Here is a 15676-nt window from a genome sequence, read left to right as displayed (position 1 = left end):
ATGTGGTGACCATGGGTTGAAGGTATCCAGGTAAGAAATGATGCATAACTAACAATGGTAGTGCCAAGATATTTTATGGTTACCCAGGTTAGAGATGATGTGTCCCTAACAATGGCATTTATCTGGATAATTGGTAGGTTTCCTTGTAAGATACATTTTTCTAAACCTAATAGAGACTACAGGCTTCTGTATTTATCCCGGTAAAGATGATGTGTCACAAACCACTATGGTAACCAAGGTATTTTGCAAGTATCTAGTCAAGAACTGATGGTAAACCTAGAGTGAATGTGGGACTCTGAAGGTATTGTAGGGGAAGAAAACAAGATTTCCCTGTACTGTTCTAGGTTTTTGGCTGAAACCTTCCTGTAATAAAAGATTAACAGGAGAAAAAGAAATGATTTTAATTACGTATGTACATAGGGGACCCCCACAAAGATACGAGACTCAGAAAGGCAGCCAAGCAATTGAGGTTTATATACCATCCTGAGCTAAGGGAAGAGACAGAAGTCTGGGGTTTGCAAAGGGAGGAAGGCAATTTATAGGAAGGTGAGAAGAGGAAAGAGATGGTAAACAAAGTTTGCCCTGCCATGCAAACTTTTTCAGGTGAAAAAGTGATCTCTAGTAATAGCTTTCTTCCTGGTGCAGGCCTGCTTTCTAATGTAAATTTCCCTTACAAAAAGGTAACTTCTACCCTGCTTTCAGAGCTTCTATGTCTAGTTTCTCAAAATAATCAGCTCAAAACAATCCTCATGCAAGCAGGCCTATTTTGTGATTGCACACTCTGCTACCCCTCAGCATCCATTAAGGAATGATGGTGACTTAAATCATGGCAATGACCGTGGAATTTTTAGGTGTCCTGGTAAGAGATGGTATATCTCTAAGATTGTCACAGTGTTTTTTTGCAGGTTCCAGTAAATAAATGAAGGTGAAATTTACCACAGTAGTAACCCTGGGATTTAATAGATAACAAAGAAAGAATGTGGACCTTAACCAAGTTTACTTCACAGTATTTTGTAACTGTTGAGATAAGTTATCATGATGTCACTCACCACAGTACAGACCATGGAATTTTTTAGGTTCCAGTCAGTAGATGATGGTGAACCTAATAGTGGGAGTAGATGTGAGACTTTGCTAATATCCAGGTAAAAGATTATGTGGGCATTAAACACAATAGAGAACATGATTTTCAGATATCTAGAAAAGTGATGACGCTATCCCAAACTCTTTTTATAACCATGTGTTTTCGTAGGTGTTCAGGTAAGAAATTAATATCCCTAACACAAGTAGTAAACATCAGACTTTACTGTTTTCTAATTCAGAGATGATTTTGTCTTAAAACTTAGTAGTGATGAAGATATTTGCAAGTGTCCAGAGACTGTATCACAGAGTTCTTGCTGTAGTAGTGACCATGGGATTTTTTGCAGGTATCCAGTGAATAGAAGATGGTGTCCAAAACTACAGTGCTGACCTCAGAATTCTCCAGATATCCAGGTGGAGTTGGTGGTTGCCATAATGGAACAGACTGATGGAATTAGCAGGGGCCCAGAGGGAAGAACATGCATTCCTAACCAGGGTTGTCACCATGTGTTTTTTCAGGTCCCAGTCAAGAGATGATGGTGTCTCTAACTACAATGTTGACCTTAGAACCAAAGGATCCAGGTAGAGTTTATGATTCCCCTAACAATAGTAGTGATCATAGGATTTTTTGAGGTCCATGTAGGAGACGTGCCTCTAATCATAGTTGCCACCATGTGTTTTTGTAGGCTCCAAGCCGGGAGATAATGGTGAAGATCATGGAATCCAGGCAAGAGATGAGGTGGACCTTAAACATTGTATAAATCATCTGATTTTCAGAAATCTAGGTAAGTGATGATGGTGTCCCCAATACATGTTGGTACCATGTTTTTTGCAAATATTTAGGTAAAAAAAATGATGTGGAGCTTACAAATACTGATAACTGTGAGATCTACTTGAGCCGGTTTTCTAATTTAGAGAAAATGTGTGTTTAACCTTAGGAATGAATGAGATTTGCAGATATCCAGGTAAGTGAGCACAGTGTTCTCCACCACAGTATTGACCGTGAGATTTTTACAGGTGCAAGGTCAAGAGATGATGGTACCTGTAACAACAGTGTTAACCTTCAAGTTCTACCAGTGTTCAGGTAGCATTGATGGGCCTATAAAGATGGAAGTGACAAAAGTTCTTTGCCAGTGTCCTGGCTAGAAAAGTATGTCCTTAAGTACATCTGCCATACTGTGTTTTTTTTTTTAGGCTCCAGTCAGGGGATCACAGTGACCCTAACAATGGTGGTTAATGAGACTTGGCTGGAGCTAGTGATTATGTGAGTCTTACCACGCTATAGCCCTTCCGACCTTCAGAAATCTACGTAAGTGATGATGGTATCCCTAACATTTATATTACCATGTTTTGTTTTTGTAGATATTCAGGTAAGAAATGTTAGTGTTCTCACAAACATTAGTAAGCATTAACCCTTACTGTTTACTAGGATTTTTGCAAGTCTCCAGTCAACAGAGGATATTGTTAGTAACCAAGGGGTAACCAGTGGAATATAACAAGTATCCAGGTAGAGTTGATGGATCCTACAATGAAGGAAGCCACCAGCTTTATTCATAGGCATCCAGGAGAAAAAAGATGTATAAGTGGAAACATTTGTAACACTGTGTCAGGTTTCAGTTAAGAGAGCATGATGAACTTTGCCATGGTTGTTGACATGGATTTTGCTGGTGTCCGGGTAAGCGATGATGTGGGCCTAAACCATAGCGCAGACCATCGGATTTTTAGATATCTAAGTAAGTGACAATAGTGTCCCTAGCACTTAATGTGGGTTTTTTTTTGTTTGTTTCTTTGGGGGTTTTTTGGGCTGCATTGGGTCTTCGTTGCTGTGTGCAGGCTTTCTCTAGTTGTGGCGAGCAGGGGCTACTCTTCGTTGCGTTGTGCGGGCTTCTCATTGCGGTGGCTTCTCTTGTTACAGAGCAGGCGCTCTAGGTGCTCAGGCTTCAGTAGTTGCAGCATGCAGGCTCAGTAGTTGCAATGCGTGAGCTCAGTAGTTGTGGCTCACAGACTCTAGAGCTCAGGCTCAGTAGTTGTGGCACACGGGCTTAGTTGCTCTGCGGCATGTGGGATCTTCCAGGACCAGGGATTGACCCTGTGTCTCCTGAATTGGCTGGCAGGTTCTTAACCACTGCGCCACCAGGGAAGTCCAACATGTTTTTATTATAGCTATTTAGTTAAGAAATGATAGAGTCCTTATCAACTCTAGAACTCATGAGATTTCACATTTTATATTTTGAGAGAAAACTTGTTCTACCCTTCACATGTCCAGAGATTACAAGTATACAGGTAATTATGGTGTTCCTCCCCACAGCAGTAGCAGTAACCATGGGATTTTTGAAGGTATACAGTTAGGAAATGATGATCTTACCCAAAAATGATGTTGACCTTGGAATGCCGCTAATATGCAGGTAGAGTTGATGTGTCCCGTCATGATAGAAGTAAAGAAGGTTATTTGCAGGTATCCTGGTAGAATAAATTGTGTCCTTTGACACATATTTCATAATATGTTTTTCAGGTTATTGTCAAGACATCATGGTAAACTGAACAATGCTCATTAATGGGGCCACTGCTGATGTCCAGGTAAGTGATGCTGTGGGCCTAAACCAGAGCACAGGCCATCTGACCTTCAGAAATGTAGGTAAGTGGTGATGGTGTCCCTAACACTTTGTGACCCTGTATTTGGTACAGCTATTCAGTTTACAATAATATAGGCGTTACCAATTCTAGGCCATGATCAGGGTGAGCCTGTAATTGGTACTTAATAGGAGATATGGCTGGTATCAAGGTATGTGATGAGGGCCTAAACCACAGCCCAGACCATCTGATCTTCAGATAGATAGGAGGTAGTGATGATGGTATTAATAATGCTTAACATAATTTTATTGCACTATTGAGGTATGAAAATGTAGAGTCCTTGGCATTCTAGAAACCATGAGTTTTCATTTTTTATATTTTAGAGAAAATTTATATTTAACCGTGAGAGTGATGAGTGAGCATGTATTCAGGTAACAATCACGTGTCCCACAACACAGAGGTAACATGGGGATTTTGTAGCTGTACTTTCACCACATGATGGCCTCATGACAATGGTATTAACCTTGGAGTACTGGAAGTATCCACGTCTAGTGGATGCATCCCATAGTGATAAAAATAACTGAAGTTATTTACAGATACCCTGGGAGAAGTAGTTGTGTCCTTAAACACATTTATTACATTTTTTTTTTCAGGTTCCAGTCAAGAGATCACAGTTAAGCTCTCAGTGGACATCAGTGGGATTTTTGCACTTAACCAGGTAAATGATAACGTGGGTCTTAGCACAGTACAGACCATCTGATCCTCAAATGTCTAGCTAAGTGAGGATGGTGTCCCTAACACTTGTGTTACCATGTTTTTTGCAGGTATCTCAGTAGGGTCTTTGCTAGTATACAAGTATGGGATTATGTGACATTAACTCGTGGGAGACCTTCTTTATTTCAGATATCTAGAAATTAATGATGTTGTAGAAACTCTTTTATTAACCTCTTATTTGGCATGTTTGCTGTTAAGAAATTAATTTGTTCATAGCAACACTAGTAAGCGTGAGATTTTACTATCTTCTTGTTTAGAACTAATGTGTATTTAACATTTGTAGAGATAGATTTGCAGGCATCCAGGTAATTTATCATACACTCCATCACACCTTATTGACAATGGCATTTTTTTTTTTTTTTTTTTTGGCTACACCGCACGACATGCGGGATCTTAAGTTCCCTGACCAGGGATCAAACCCATGCCCCCTGCAGTGGGAGAGTGGAGTCTTAGCCACTGGACCACTAGGGAAGTCCCCAACCATGGGATTTTTGCATGCATCCCTCCAAGAGAGGATGATGTCTTTTTCTAAGGTTTGGCCTTGGACTTCTGCAAATATTGAGGTAACACTGAAATCATACAAGTGACCAAGGGAGTTTGCAGGTGTTCAGGTAGAATAAGATGTATACCAAACACATTTTTCACAATGTGTTTTTCAGATTCATGTCAAGATATCATGGTGAGCTTATCAGTGGTAGTTAACATGGGATATCAAGGTAAGTGATGATGTGGTCCTAAACCACAGCGCAGACCATCTGATCTTAATATATAGGTAAGAGGTATATAGGTTAGGTATCCCTAACACTTCTTGTTACCATGATTTTTACAAGTATTCAACTAATAAATGATAGATTCCTAACCAATTCTTATAGCCATTGGTTTCCACATCTTATATTTTAGAGAAAAATTATGTTTAACTCTGAGCGTTGAGGGATGGTATGTATCCAGGTAATTATCATGGTCTTCCCCACCCTTACTGCCAAGTAGTAATCATGGAATTTTCACAGGGGTCCTACAAGAAATTATTATGGTATCTGATAATGGTATTGACCTTGAATTAATCCAAGTATCCAAATAGACTTGATATGCTCTATAATGATGGAGTGGCCATGGTTATTTGCATATGTTCTGGTAAAAAAAGGTTGTATGCTTTAACATATATTTCACAAGGTGCTTGTCAGGTTCCTACTAAGATACCATGATGAATTAAACAGTGGTCAGTAACAGGGGGACATTTCTGATATCTAGGTAAGTGATGGTTTTCATATCACAGACCATTTGATCTTCATATATCCAAGTAAATGATGTTGGATCACTTAAATGTGTTTTACGTGTGAGTTCTCAAGAAGTATTCAGGTAAGAAATGATAATGTTTTGCCAATTCTAGTGACCATGTTATCCTGCTATTTTATATTTTACAGAAAATCTATGTTTAACCCTGCAAGTATTGAGTAATTTGCATTTATTCAGGTAACTATCCTGGAATTCTGCTTCCTGATAGTAAACATATGGTTTTGTAGATGTACAGTCAAGTGATAATGATGTCTCTAAGTATGGCTAGGCCTTGGATACTGCAAAAATCTAGTTGATGGGTCCTGCAGTGGTGGAAGTGAAGAAGGTTATTTGCAGGTGTTCATGTGGGAAATGTGTGTCCATAAATACAACATTTGTCCCAATGTGTTTTTCAGATTCCAGTTAAGAGATCATAGTAAACCTCATCATCATTATTAAGAGAATTTGCATGTATCCCAGTAAGTGATGATATGAGCCTTAAGCCCCTTACAGATCATGTGATCTTCAGATATAGGTAAATGAGGATGATGTCACAGTATTAACCATGGGATATTTGCAGGTGTGAAGTTAAGAGATAATGCTGTCTCTAACAATGGTATAGAATTTGGAGTATTGCAAGTATCAGGTAGATCGATGGGTCCTACAGAGATGGATGAAGAAGGTCATTTAAGGTGTCCAGGTGAAAATGTGTGTCCATGGACACATTTGTCACAATATATTTTTCAGGTTCCAGTCAAGAGTCCATGGTGACTTCATAGTAATTGTTAACAGAGACTTTGCTTATATCCAGGTGAGCGAAGGTGTGGCTTTAAACACCCTTCAAATATCTGATCTTCAGATTTCTTGGTAAGTGAGGAATGTGTGTCTAACATTTGTGCACCATGTGTTTTTTAAAGATATTCAGGTAGGAAATGATACTGTCTCAACCAGATCTAGTAAGCATTAGCCCTTACAGTGTGAGAATTTAGGTATAATGTATGTTGAACCTAGGTAGTGATAGAGGTATATGCAGGCAAGGGATCCTACTGGTCCACACCACAGTATTGATTGTGAGATTTTTACATGTGCCCTGTAAAGAGATGATGGTGTCTCTAAGAACATTATTGGCCTTGAAGTACTGCCAGGTTGATGGTTCCCTCATTGATGAAAGTGACCAAGGTTATTTGTAGGTGTCACTGTAGAGCAAGTTGTCTCCTTAAACATATTTGTCATGCGTATTTTTTTCACATTCCAGTCAAGGAATCACGGTGAATCTAACAGTGGTCATTACCAGGACATTGCTAGTAACCAGGTGAGTGATAAAGTGGATCTGACTACAATGCACTGTCTGATCTTCAGTATCTAGTAAGTGAGGATGGTGTCCCTAACACATGTGTTATCAGGTTTTTTTGCAGATATCTCATTAAGGTCTTTGCTAGGAGGTATGGTATTATGGAATATTAACTCATTAGAGACTTTAGTTGTTTTCACACATCTAGGTAATTAATTAATAATGTTCCCATGATTCTTAAAATAACCTTGCTTTTGGCATGTATACCATTAAGATATTCATTCATCCAGAACAACACTAGTAAGCATGAGCATTAACTGTATTCTTGTTTAGAAATAGTGCTTTTTATACTCATGGTAACAGATATGCAAGTATCCAGGTAATTTATCATATTGTCCATCATGATATTGACCGTGGAATTTTTACAGGTATCCCTTCAAGAAAGGAAGGTACCTCTTACTAGGGTTGAACCTCAGATTTCTGCAGTTATCCAGGTAACATTGATGAGTTACAAAATGATACAACTGACCAAGGCGATGTTGTGGGTGTACAGGTAGAACAGCATGTGTACTGCACATTTTCCACAACATGTTTTTCAGGCGAGCCTAATCAATGGTAGTTAACAAGGCACATGACAGGTATGGAGGTAAGTGATGTTTTGGGCCTAAACTACAGCACAGATCATATGATCTTCATCTATTTAGGTAAGTGATAATGGTGTCCCTCACACTTCTTGTTAGAATGATTTCTTTGCAGGTATTCAGGTAAAATGATAGAGTTCTTACCAATTCTAGTAGCCATGAATTTATACTTTCATATTTTAGAGAAAATTTATGTTTACCAGTGTGAGTGTTCAGGGATTGATTGTGCTGGTAGTTGTTGTGGAGTGTCTCACCACAGGGGTAAGGATAGGATTTTTGCAGGTATCCAGTCAAGAAACGATGGTCTCTTGTGACAGTGGTATTAACCTTGATTTAATGCTACTATGCGGGTAGAGTTGATGTGTTAGGTAATAATGGAATTGAACAGGGTGGTGTGCAGGTGTCCTAGTAGAACAAGTTGTGTCCTTAAACACATTTTTTCCCGTGTGTTTTTTCCAGTTCCTGTGATGAGAACACAGTGAACCTAACAATGGTTGTTAGTGGAAGCTTGCTGGTAACCAGGTAAGTGAAAAGTGGGTCTTACCACACTGTGGACTATCTGATCTTCAATAAAAAGGTAAGTGAGCTTGGTGACCTAACACTTGCGTTACCACGCTTTTGGGTTTTTTTGGTTTTTGTTTGTTGGTTGGGTTTTGTTTTTTTGGTTTTTTGCTTTTTGTTTCGCAGGTGTCCTGTTAAGGTCTTTGCTAGCATACAGGTATGAGATGAATGGCATTAACTCATTAGAGACTTTCTTATATTCAGATATCTATATAATTAATATTTTCAAGTCTTAAATTTACCTTGTTTTTGGCATGTAGGCAGTTCAGAAATTTAACATGTTCCCAATAATACTACTAAGAATAAAATTTTATTATCTATTTAGAAATTCTGTGTATTTAACACTTTTAATGATCGAGTGATGTATATGTATCCAGGTTCTATCGTATAGTCCACCACTGCTTTATTGACAATGGGATTTTTGCAGGTATCCCTTCAAGAGAGGAAGGTATCTCTTTCTAGGGGTTGACCTCGCCATTCTGCAGGTATGCAGGTAGCATTGACGGGCTCCAAAATGATACAATTGACCATGGGAATCTGATGGTGTACCCTAGAATAATATGGATATCATACACATTCTCTAAATGTGTGTCAGGACGTGATGGTGAGCTATCAGTGGTAGTTAACGTGGGAAGTGGCTGGTGTCTAGGTAAGTGATGACGTGGGCCTAAACCACATCACAGGCCATCCGTTCTTCATGTACGTAGGTAAGTGATGATGGCCTTCCTAACACTTCTTGTTGGCATGATTCTGTTGCAGGTGTTCAGGTAAGGAATGCTAAGAGTCCCTACTAATTCTAGTAACCATGAGTTTACACTTTTTATATTTTAGTGAAAAGTTGTCTAGTCCTGTGAGTATTGAGAAGTCTGTCCAGGTAGTTGTTGTGAAATCTCACCACTGTCATAACCATAGGATTTTTTAGGTATCCAGGCAAGTAACATTAATCTCCTCTGACAACAGTGTTGACCTTGAATGGAGGCAAGGATCCAGGTAGAGTTGATGTGCTCCATAATAATGGAGGTGAACACGGTTAGGGGCAGGCAGGCTGGCCTCGTGGTAGAACAAGTTGTGTCTTAAACACATTTGTAGCATGTATTTCTTAGGTTCCTGTTAGGAGAATGGGGTGAACCTAATGGTTACTAACATAACACTTAACCAGGTAAGTGTTAAAGTGGGTCTTACCACGATGTAGACCATCTGAACTTCAATATCTAGGTAAGTGAGGCTGCTATCCATAACGTTTGTGTTAATGTCTTCTTTTTTTTTTGCAGGTATCATGTTAATATCTTTTCCTGTTACACAAGTACAAGGTCATGTGATATTAACTGATTAAAGACATTCTTATATTCAGATATCTATATTAATTCATGATTTCAGTCTCATATTTACTTTGGTTTTAGCATGTAATCAGGAATTTAATTTGTCACTCATAAGACTAGTAGGAATGAGATTTTTTGTATTCTTCTATAGTGATAATATGTATTTAACATAGTAGTGATAGATGGATTTGCAGATGGGACCTTGCTGGTGTCAAGGTGAGTGATGAGATGGACCTAATCCACAGCAGGGCCATCTGATCTCCAGATATCTGAGTAAGTGATGATTTGTGCTAACACTTGTTACCATGATTTTTTTTTTTTCAGATATCAGGTAAGAAATAATAGAGTCCTTACCAATCTAGAAAACAATAGTTTTCACTTTTTATATTTTAGAAAAAGTTTAACACTCTTAAGTATTGCGGGATTGCACGTACGCAGATATTTATCATGGTTTCCCCACCACAGTACTGCCCGTAGGGTTCTTACAGGTGTCCAGCCAAGAAACTATGGCTTTTCAACCCTGGTATTGACCTTGGATTACTGCAAGTGTCGGGTACTGTTGATGTGTCTTATAAAGATAATGTAACCAAGGTGTCCTAGTAGAAAGGACATATTTCATGTCTTTTCCAGGTTCCTGTCCATACATCACTCTGAACCCAGCTTTGGTGCTAATGGGGGACACTGTTGGGGTGCAAGTATGTGATGATGTGGGCCTAACCCACAGCACAGGCCATCTGGCTGCACATACATAGGAAGTGATGATAGTGACCTTGTTACTTGTTACCACGACTTCTTTGCGGGTATTCAGGTAATGACAGATTCCTTACCAATTCTTGAAACCATTAACTTTCAGTTTTCATTTTTTAGAGCAAATCTTTAACGCTGTGAGTCATGAGGGATGACACAGATCAAGTATTTATCATCATATCCCAACCACAGTAGTGACCATGGACATTTTGCAGGTATCCTGTAAAGAAGTGTTATTACCTGACAATGGTCTTGACCTCAGAGTACTGCAAGTATTCAGGTAGAGTTGATTTCAAAATGATGGAAATGACTAAGGTTGTTTGCAGGTGTCCTGGTAGAGTAACTTGTGTCCTTTTACACATATATCATAATGTACTTTTTTTTTTTTTAATTTATTTATTGGCTGCATTGGGTCCTCGTTGCTGCACACGGGCTTTCTCTAGTTGCTGCGAGCAGGGGCTGCTCTTCATTGTGGTGCACAGGCTCCTCATTGTAGTGGCTTCTCTTGTTGTGGAGCATGGGCCCTAGGCGCGTGGGCTTCAATAGTTGCGGCACATGGGCTCAATAGTTGTGGCTCACGGGCTCTAGAGCACAGACTCAATAGTTGTGGCGCACGGGCTTAGTTGCTCCGTGGCATGTGGAATCTTCCCAGAGCAGGGCTCGAACCCGTGTCTCCTGCCTTGGCAGGCGGATTCTTTACCACTGCGCCACCTAGGAAGTCCATAATATGCTTTTCAGATTCCTATCAAGAGAGAAACCTTGCAGTGGTCATTCTCTGGGGACATTTCTGGTATCCAGTTAAGTAATGATGTGTAATGATGTGCACCTTCACCACATCAGACCATCTGATCTTTACATATCTAGGTCAGTGTTAGTGAGTGACTAAACTTACTTAACATGTGTTATTTTTTTTCAAGTAATTAGGTAAGAAATGATACTGTTTTACCAATTGCAGCAATCATGATATGCTGCTATTTGCCATTTTAGAGAAAATTTATATTTAGTCATGGGAATGTTGAGCAGATTGCGGGTATCCATGTCATGATGATGGAGCTGTGTGGCACAGTAGTAATCATGGTGTTTCTGCAGGTGAGCAGGGAAGAGATGATGGTGTATCAAACCTTGGCATAGACCTTGGAGTACGTCATGAACCCAGGGAGAACTGATGGGGCCTGCAGTGATGGCGGTGAGCAAGGTTATTTGCAGTGTCCTAGTAGAAAAGATGTGTCCATAGACATATTTGTCACAAAGGGTCCTTTACATTCTTGACAAGGAGTCATGGTGAATCTCAAAATGATCCTTAATGGGACTTTGCTTGTATCCAGGTAGGCGACGATGTGGGCTTTTAGCTCCCTACACACAATCTGATCTTCAGATATGTCGGTAACTGTGGATGGTGTTCCTAACTATTCTATTACCATGGTTTCATTTTGGGGTTTTTTTTTTAGCAGGTATACAGTTAAGAAATGACATTGCCTCAACCAGTGCTAGTAAGGGTAATGCAGGTCCAGGAAACTTATTCTCCTGTTGAAATATTAACTGTGAGATTTCTACAGGAACTCATAGAAGAGATGATAGTGTGCCTAACCATGGTGTTGACCTTAAAGTTCTTGCAAGATCCAGGTAGTGTTTATGCTTCCCCTAATGATGGAAGTGACCAAGGTTATTTGCAAAGGTACTTATTTTGGACATAGACAAATATGTTCTTTCACACAATTGTGGAATGCATTTCTCAAGGTTCTAACAGTCATCATGACATCACAATGAACCAAATAACAGTTGTCAGTGGGACCTTGCTAGTAACCAGGTATGTGATAGAGTGACTCTTACCCCAGTGCAGATCATTAGATTTTCAGATACCTAGGTCATTGAGAATGGTGTCTCTAACACAGTATACCATGATTTTATAGGTTTCTCATTAAGTTCTTTGCCTAGTGTACAGGTATGACAGGATGTCACATTAATTAGATATCTTCCTATTTTCAATTATGTAGGTACTTAATGATATTTTGAAGACTCTTAAGTTAACCTTGTTTTCTCATGTAGCCTTTCAGAATTAATTTGTGCCTATACTATTAGTCAGCATGAGAAATTACTATATTCTTGTTCAGAGATCATTTTTTTAAGGCTATTGTGATGGTATCCAGGTAATGAATTTTACATACCTATAATACTGACCATGGGACTTTTGCAGGTATCCCTTCAAAAGAGGAAGGTTCGCTTACTAGGGTTTGACCTTAGGTTTCTGCACTTACTCAGGTAATGTTTATAGACCCCTAAATGATATAATTGATGAAGGGAATTTGCAGGTGCACAGGTAGAATGAGCTCTGTTGTACTGAGCATATTTTGCACAACGTGTTTTTCAGATTCATGTCGACATACCTTGGTGAGTTTCTCAATGGTAGTTAACGTGTGACATCGCTGGTTGAGGCAAGTGAAGGCCTGGGCCTAAACCATAGAGCAGGCCATCTGGCCTCGTATATCCCGGTAAGTGATGACGTGGTCTCACCCTGACATTCACACAGTCTTTTTCTTTTCGTGCAGGGGTTCAGGTAAGAAGTGAGAAGGGTTTTACCAATTCTAGAAGACATGTTTTCACTTTTTATATTAGGAAAAGTTTATGCTTAACCCTGTGAGTGTTGAAGGATGACACATGGGTAGGTATTTATCATGGTGTCCCCAGCGCCATTACTACCCGTAGGTTGTTCACAGGTGTCCAGTGAAGTAATGATTTTCTCTGACATCACTATTGATCTTTGATTACTGAAAAGCTCCAGGTAGAGTTGGTGTATTCCTTAATGATGACGTCACCAGGTTATTTGCGGAGATCCAGGTAGAAACAGCTGTGTCCTTTAACACAGCTTTCCTGATGTCTTTTTCAGATTCTTGTCAAGACATCACTTTGAACCTAGCATTGATGTGAACAGGGACGCTGTTGGGGTGCAGGTAAGGGATGATGTGGGCCTAAGCCACAGCATAGGCCATCTATCCTTCATGTACGTGGGTAAGTGATGATGGCCTTCCTAACACTTCTCGTTCGCATGATTTTGTTGCAGGCATTCAGGTGAGAAACGCTAAGAGTGCTTACTAATTGTGGTAAGCCCGCGTTTATGTTTTTTATATCTTAGAGATAACTGATGTTTAAGCCTGTGAGTGTTGTGGGTTGATCACATCTTGTAAGTGTCATGGAGGTGCCACCACAGAAGTAATCGTAGGAGTTTTGCAGGTGTCCAGTTAAGAAGTGAAGGTCGGGGCTTCCTAGGTGGCGCAGTGGTTGGGAGTCTGCCTGCCAATGCGGAGGACATGAGTTCAATCCCTGCTCCAGGAAGATCCCACATGCTGCGGAGCAACTAAGACCGTGTGCCAAAAAAAAAAAAAAAAAAATTAAAAAAAAAAAAGAAGTGAAGGTCTCTCCTGATGATGGCGTTCAGCGGAATTCACGCAAGTACCCAGGTAGAGCTGATGTTTTCCATAAGAGTGGAGGTAAATAAGGTTAGGTGCAGGTGTCCTGGCAGAAGAGATTGCATCTTTCAGCACATTTGTTGAATGTGTCTTTTCAGGTTCCTGTCAAGAGAACACTGTGAAGCTAACGATGGTTGAAAACGGCACCTTGCTCTCAAGCCGGTCATTGATAAAATGTGTCCTGCCGCAGTGAAGCCCATCTGTGGTCTTCAGTATGAAGGTAATTGAGGATGGTGTCCCAAACATTCGTGTTCCCATGTCTGTTTGCAGGTATCCTGTTAAGGTCTTTCCTAGTATACAGGTATGAGGTGATGTGACCTTAACGCATTAAAGACATTCTCATTTTCAGATATCTCTGTAATTAATGTTCGAGACTCTCATATGTACCTTGTTTTCGGCGTGCGTGTAGTTAAGGAATGCATTTGATCCTCCATATATTCGTACCAATGAGATGTTTTTGTCTTCTTGTTTAGAGAGAACGTATTTAACATGATAGTGATGAACAGATGCGCAGGCCGTCCAGGTAACGTATCATATCGGCATCATCAAGTTACTGACTGGGAATTTTGTCAAGTATCCCTTCAAGAGAAGATGGCGTTTCTTGCCAGGAATTGACCTTGCATTCCTGCAACTGGCCAGGTAGTGTGGATGGGTACCAGAGTGGTGCAAACGACCAAGGAAATTTACAGCTTGCGAGGTAGAATGATTTCTGTACCCCAAACATTTCCCACCATGTGTTTTTCAGATTCGTGTCAAGACAGCACGGTGAGCCTCTTAGTGGTCGTCCTCGTGGGCCATTGCTGGTACGGAGATAAGTGCTGGTGTTGGGTGACGTCAGAGCACTTTCCATCTGACCTTCATGGACCTAAGTATGTGATGATGTGTCCTCCAACGCCTTGTTACCATGGCGCCTGCAGGTATTGAGGCAGGAAACGATAGTCTTTACCACTTTGAGACACCGTGACTTCTCACTTGTTGTATTTCTGTAAGTCTTCATTGTTAACCCTGTGAATGCTGAGGTAGCATGTGAATACAGGTATTTCTCATGGTGTTCCCCAGTACAGTACCCGTCATAGGATTTCTACAGGTGTCCAGTGAAAGAAGGATATTCCATCTGGCATTGGTGTTGACCTTGGATTGCTGGCACGTATCCAGGTAGGTCGATGGGTCTCCTCCTGGTGAAATGACCACCATTATTTGCAGGTGTCCTTTCACAGACGTTTCATGTTATCTTTCTAGGTACGTGTCAAGACATCATCATTAAACCAGCACTGCTCCTCAGTGGTGGACAGCGCTGGTATGCAGGTGAGTGATGATATGGACTAAAGCAGAGCACAGGTCATTTGATCTTCATGTAGCTGGGTGAGCTCTAGTCGTTTCCCTAACAATTGTTATACCATTTTGTCTTTGCAGGTACTCAGGTAGGAAATGGCTGTTGTCACCACGTCTGGAAACCATGAGTTTTCATGTATCATATGTAGAGACAATTCTGGGTGAGCCATGTGAGTGACGAGCACTGGCCATATTCAGGTGATCATCGTGATGCTCCTAGGCGTGAAGGTGGCTGTGGAATCCTGCAGGTGTCCCACGATGAAAGGCTGTCAGGTCCGCCAATGCCCTCGGCCTCGGCTTACGACCAGTATTCAGGTAGAGTGGCTGTTTTCATGGTGAAGGAAATGTCTAATGTAATTTTGAAGGTGGCCCGCTACAAGTTCTGTCCTTGTGATCGTGTAGCGTGTATTTCTCAAGTTCCCATCACGAGATCGAGATGAAATGAATGGCTGTTAAAGGGGGTCCTTTCAGGTGTCCAGGTAAGTGATGATGTGCACCTCCGCCAGGTCAGAGCATCCTGCGTTCACATCTCTAGGTAAGCGGTATTGAGTGGCTAAACTTCTTTTCCCATGTGTTTCCTTTCAGGTCTTCAGGTAAGGAATGATAGTGTTTTATCAGTCCTAGCAG

At 40.5% G+C, this 15676-nt stretch overlaps 2 long non-coding RNA genes across 2 annotated transcripts; both read left to right on the top strand.

Annotated features, from left to right (window-relative positions):
• The first annotated feature begins 13212 nt into the window (after positions 1–13212).
• On the top strand, positions 13213–14385 carry LOC130842594 (uncharacterized). Its single transcript, XR_009050485.1, has 3 exons — positions 13213–13708; positions 13816–13937; positions 14191–14385. It is a non-coding gene; the product is annotated as an uncharacterized LOC130842594 (long non-coding RNA).
• A 193-nt stretch (positions 14386–14578) lies between these two features.
• Positions 14579–15247, top strand: LOC130841350 (uncharacterized). The gene is made up of 3 exons (XR_009050224.1): positions 14579–14872; positions 14957–15022; positions 15131–15247. It is a non-coding gene; the product is annotated as an uncharacterized LOC130841350 (long non-coding RNA).
• The last annotated feature ends 429 nt before the right edge of the window (positions 15248–15676 follow it).

This window comes from Hippopotamus amphibius, chromosome X (genome assembly GCF_030028045.1).
Source record: "Hippopotamus amphibius kiboko isolate mHipAmp2 chromosome X, mHipAmp2.hap2, whole genome shotgun sequence".
Taxonomy (NCBI): Eukaryota; Metazoa; Chordata; class Mammalia; order Artiodactyla; family Hippopotamidae; genus Hippopotamus; species Hippopotamus amphibius.
The sequence above is the reverse complement of the archived record's forward strand: the minus strand, read 5'-3'. Positions and strand labels throughout refer to the sequence as shown.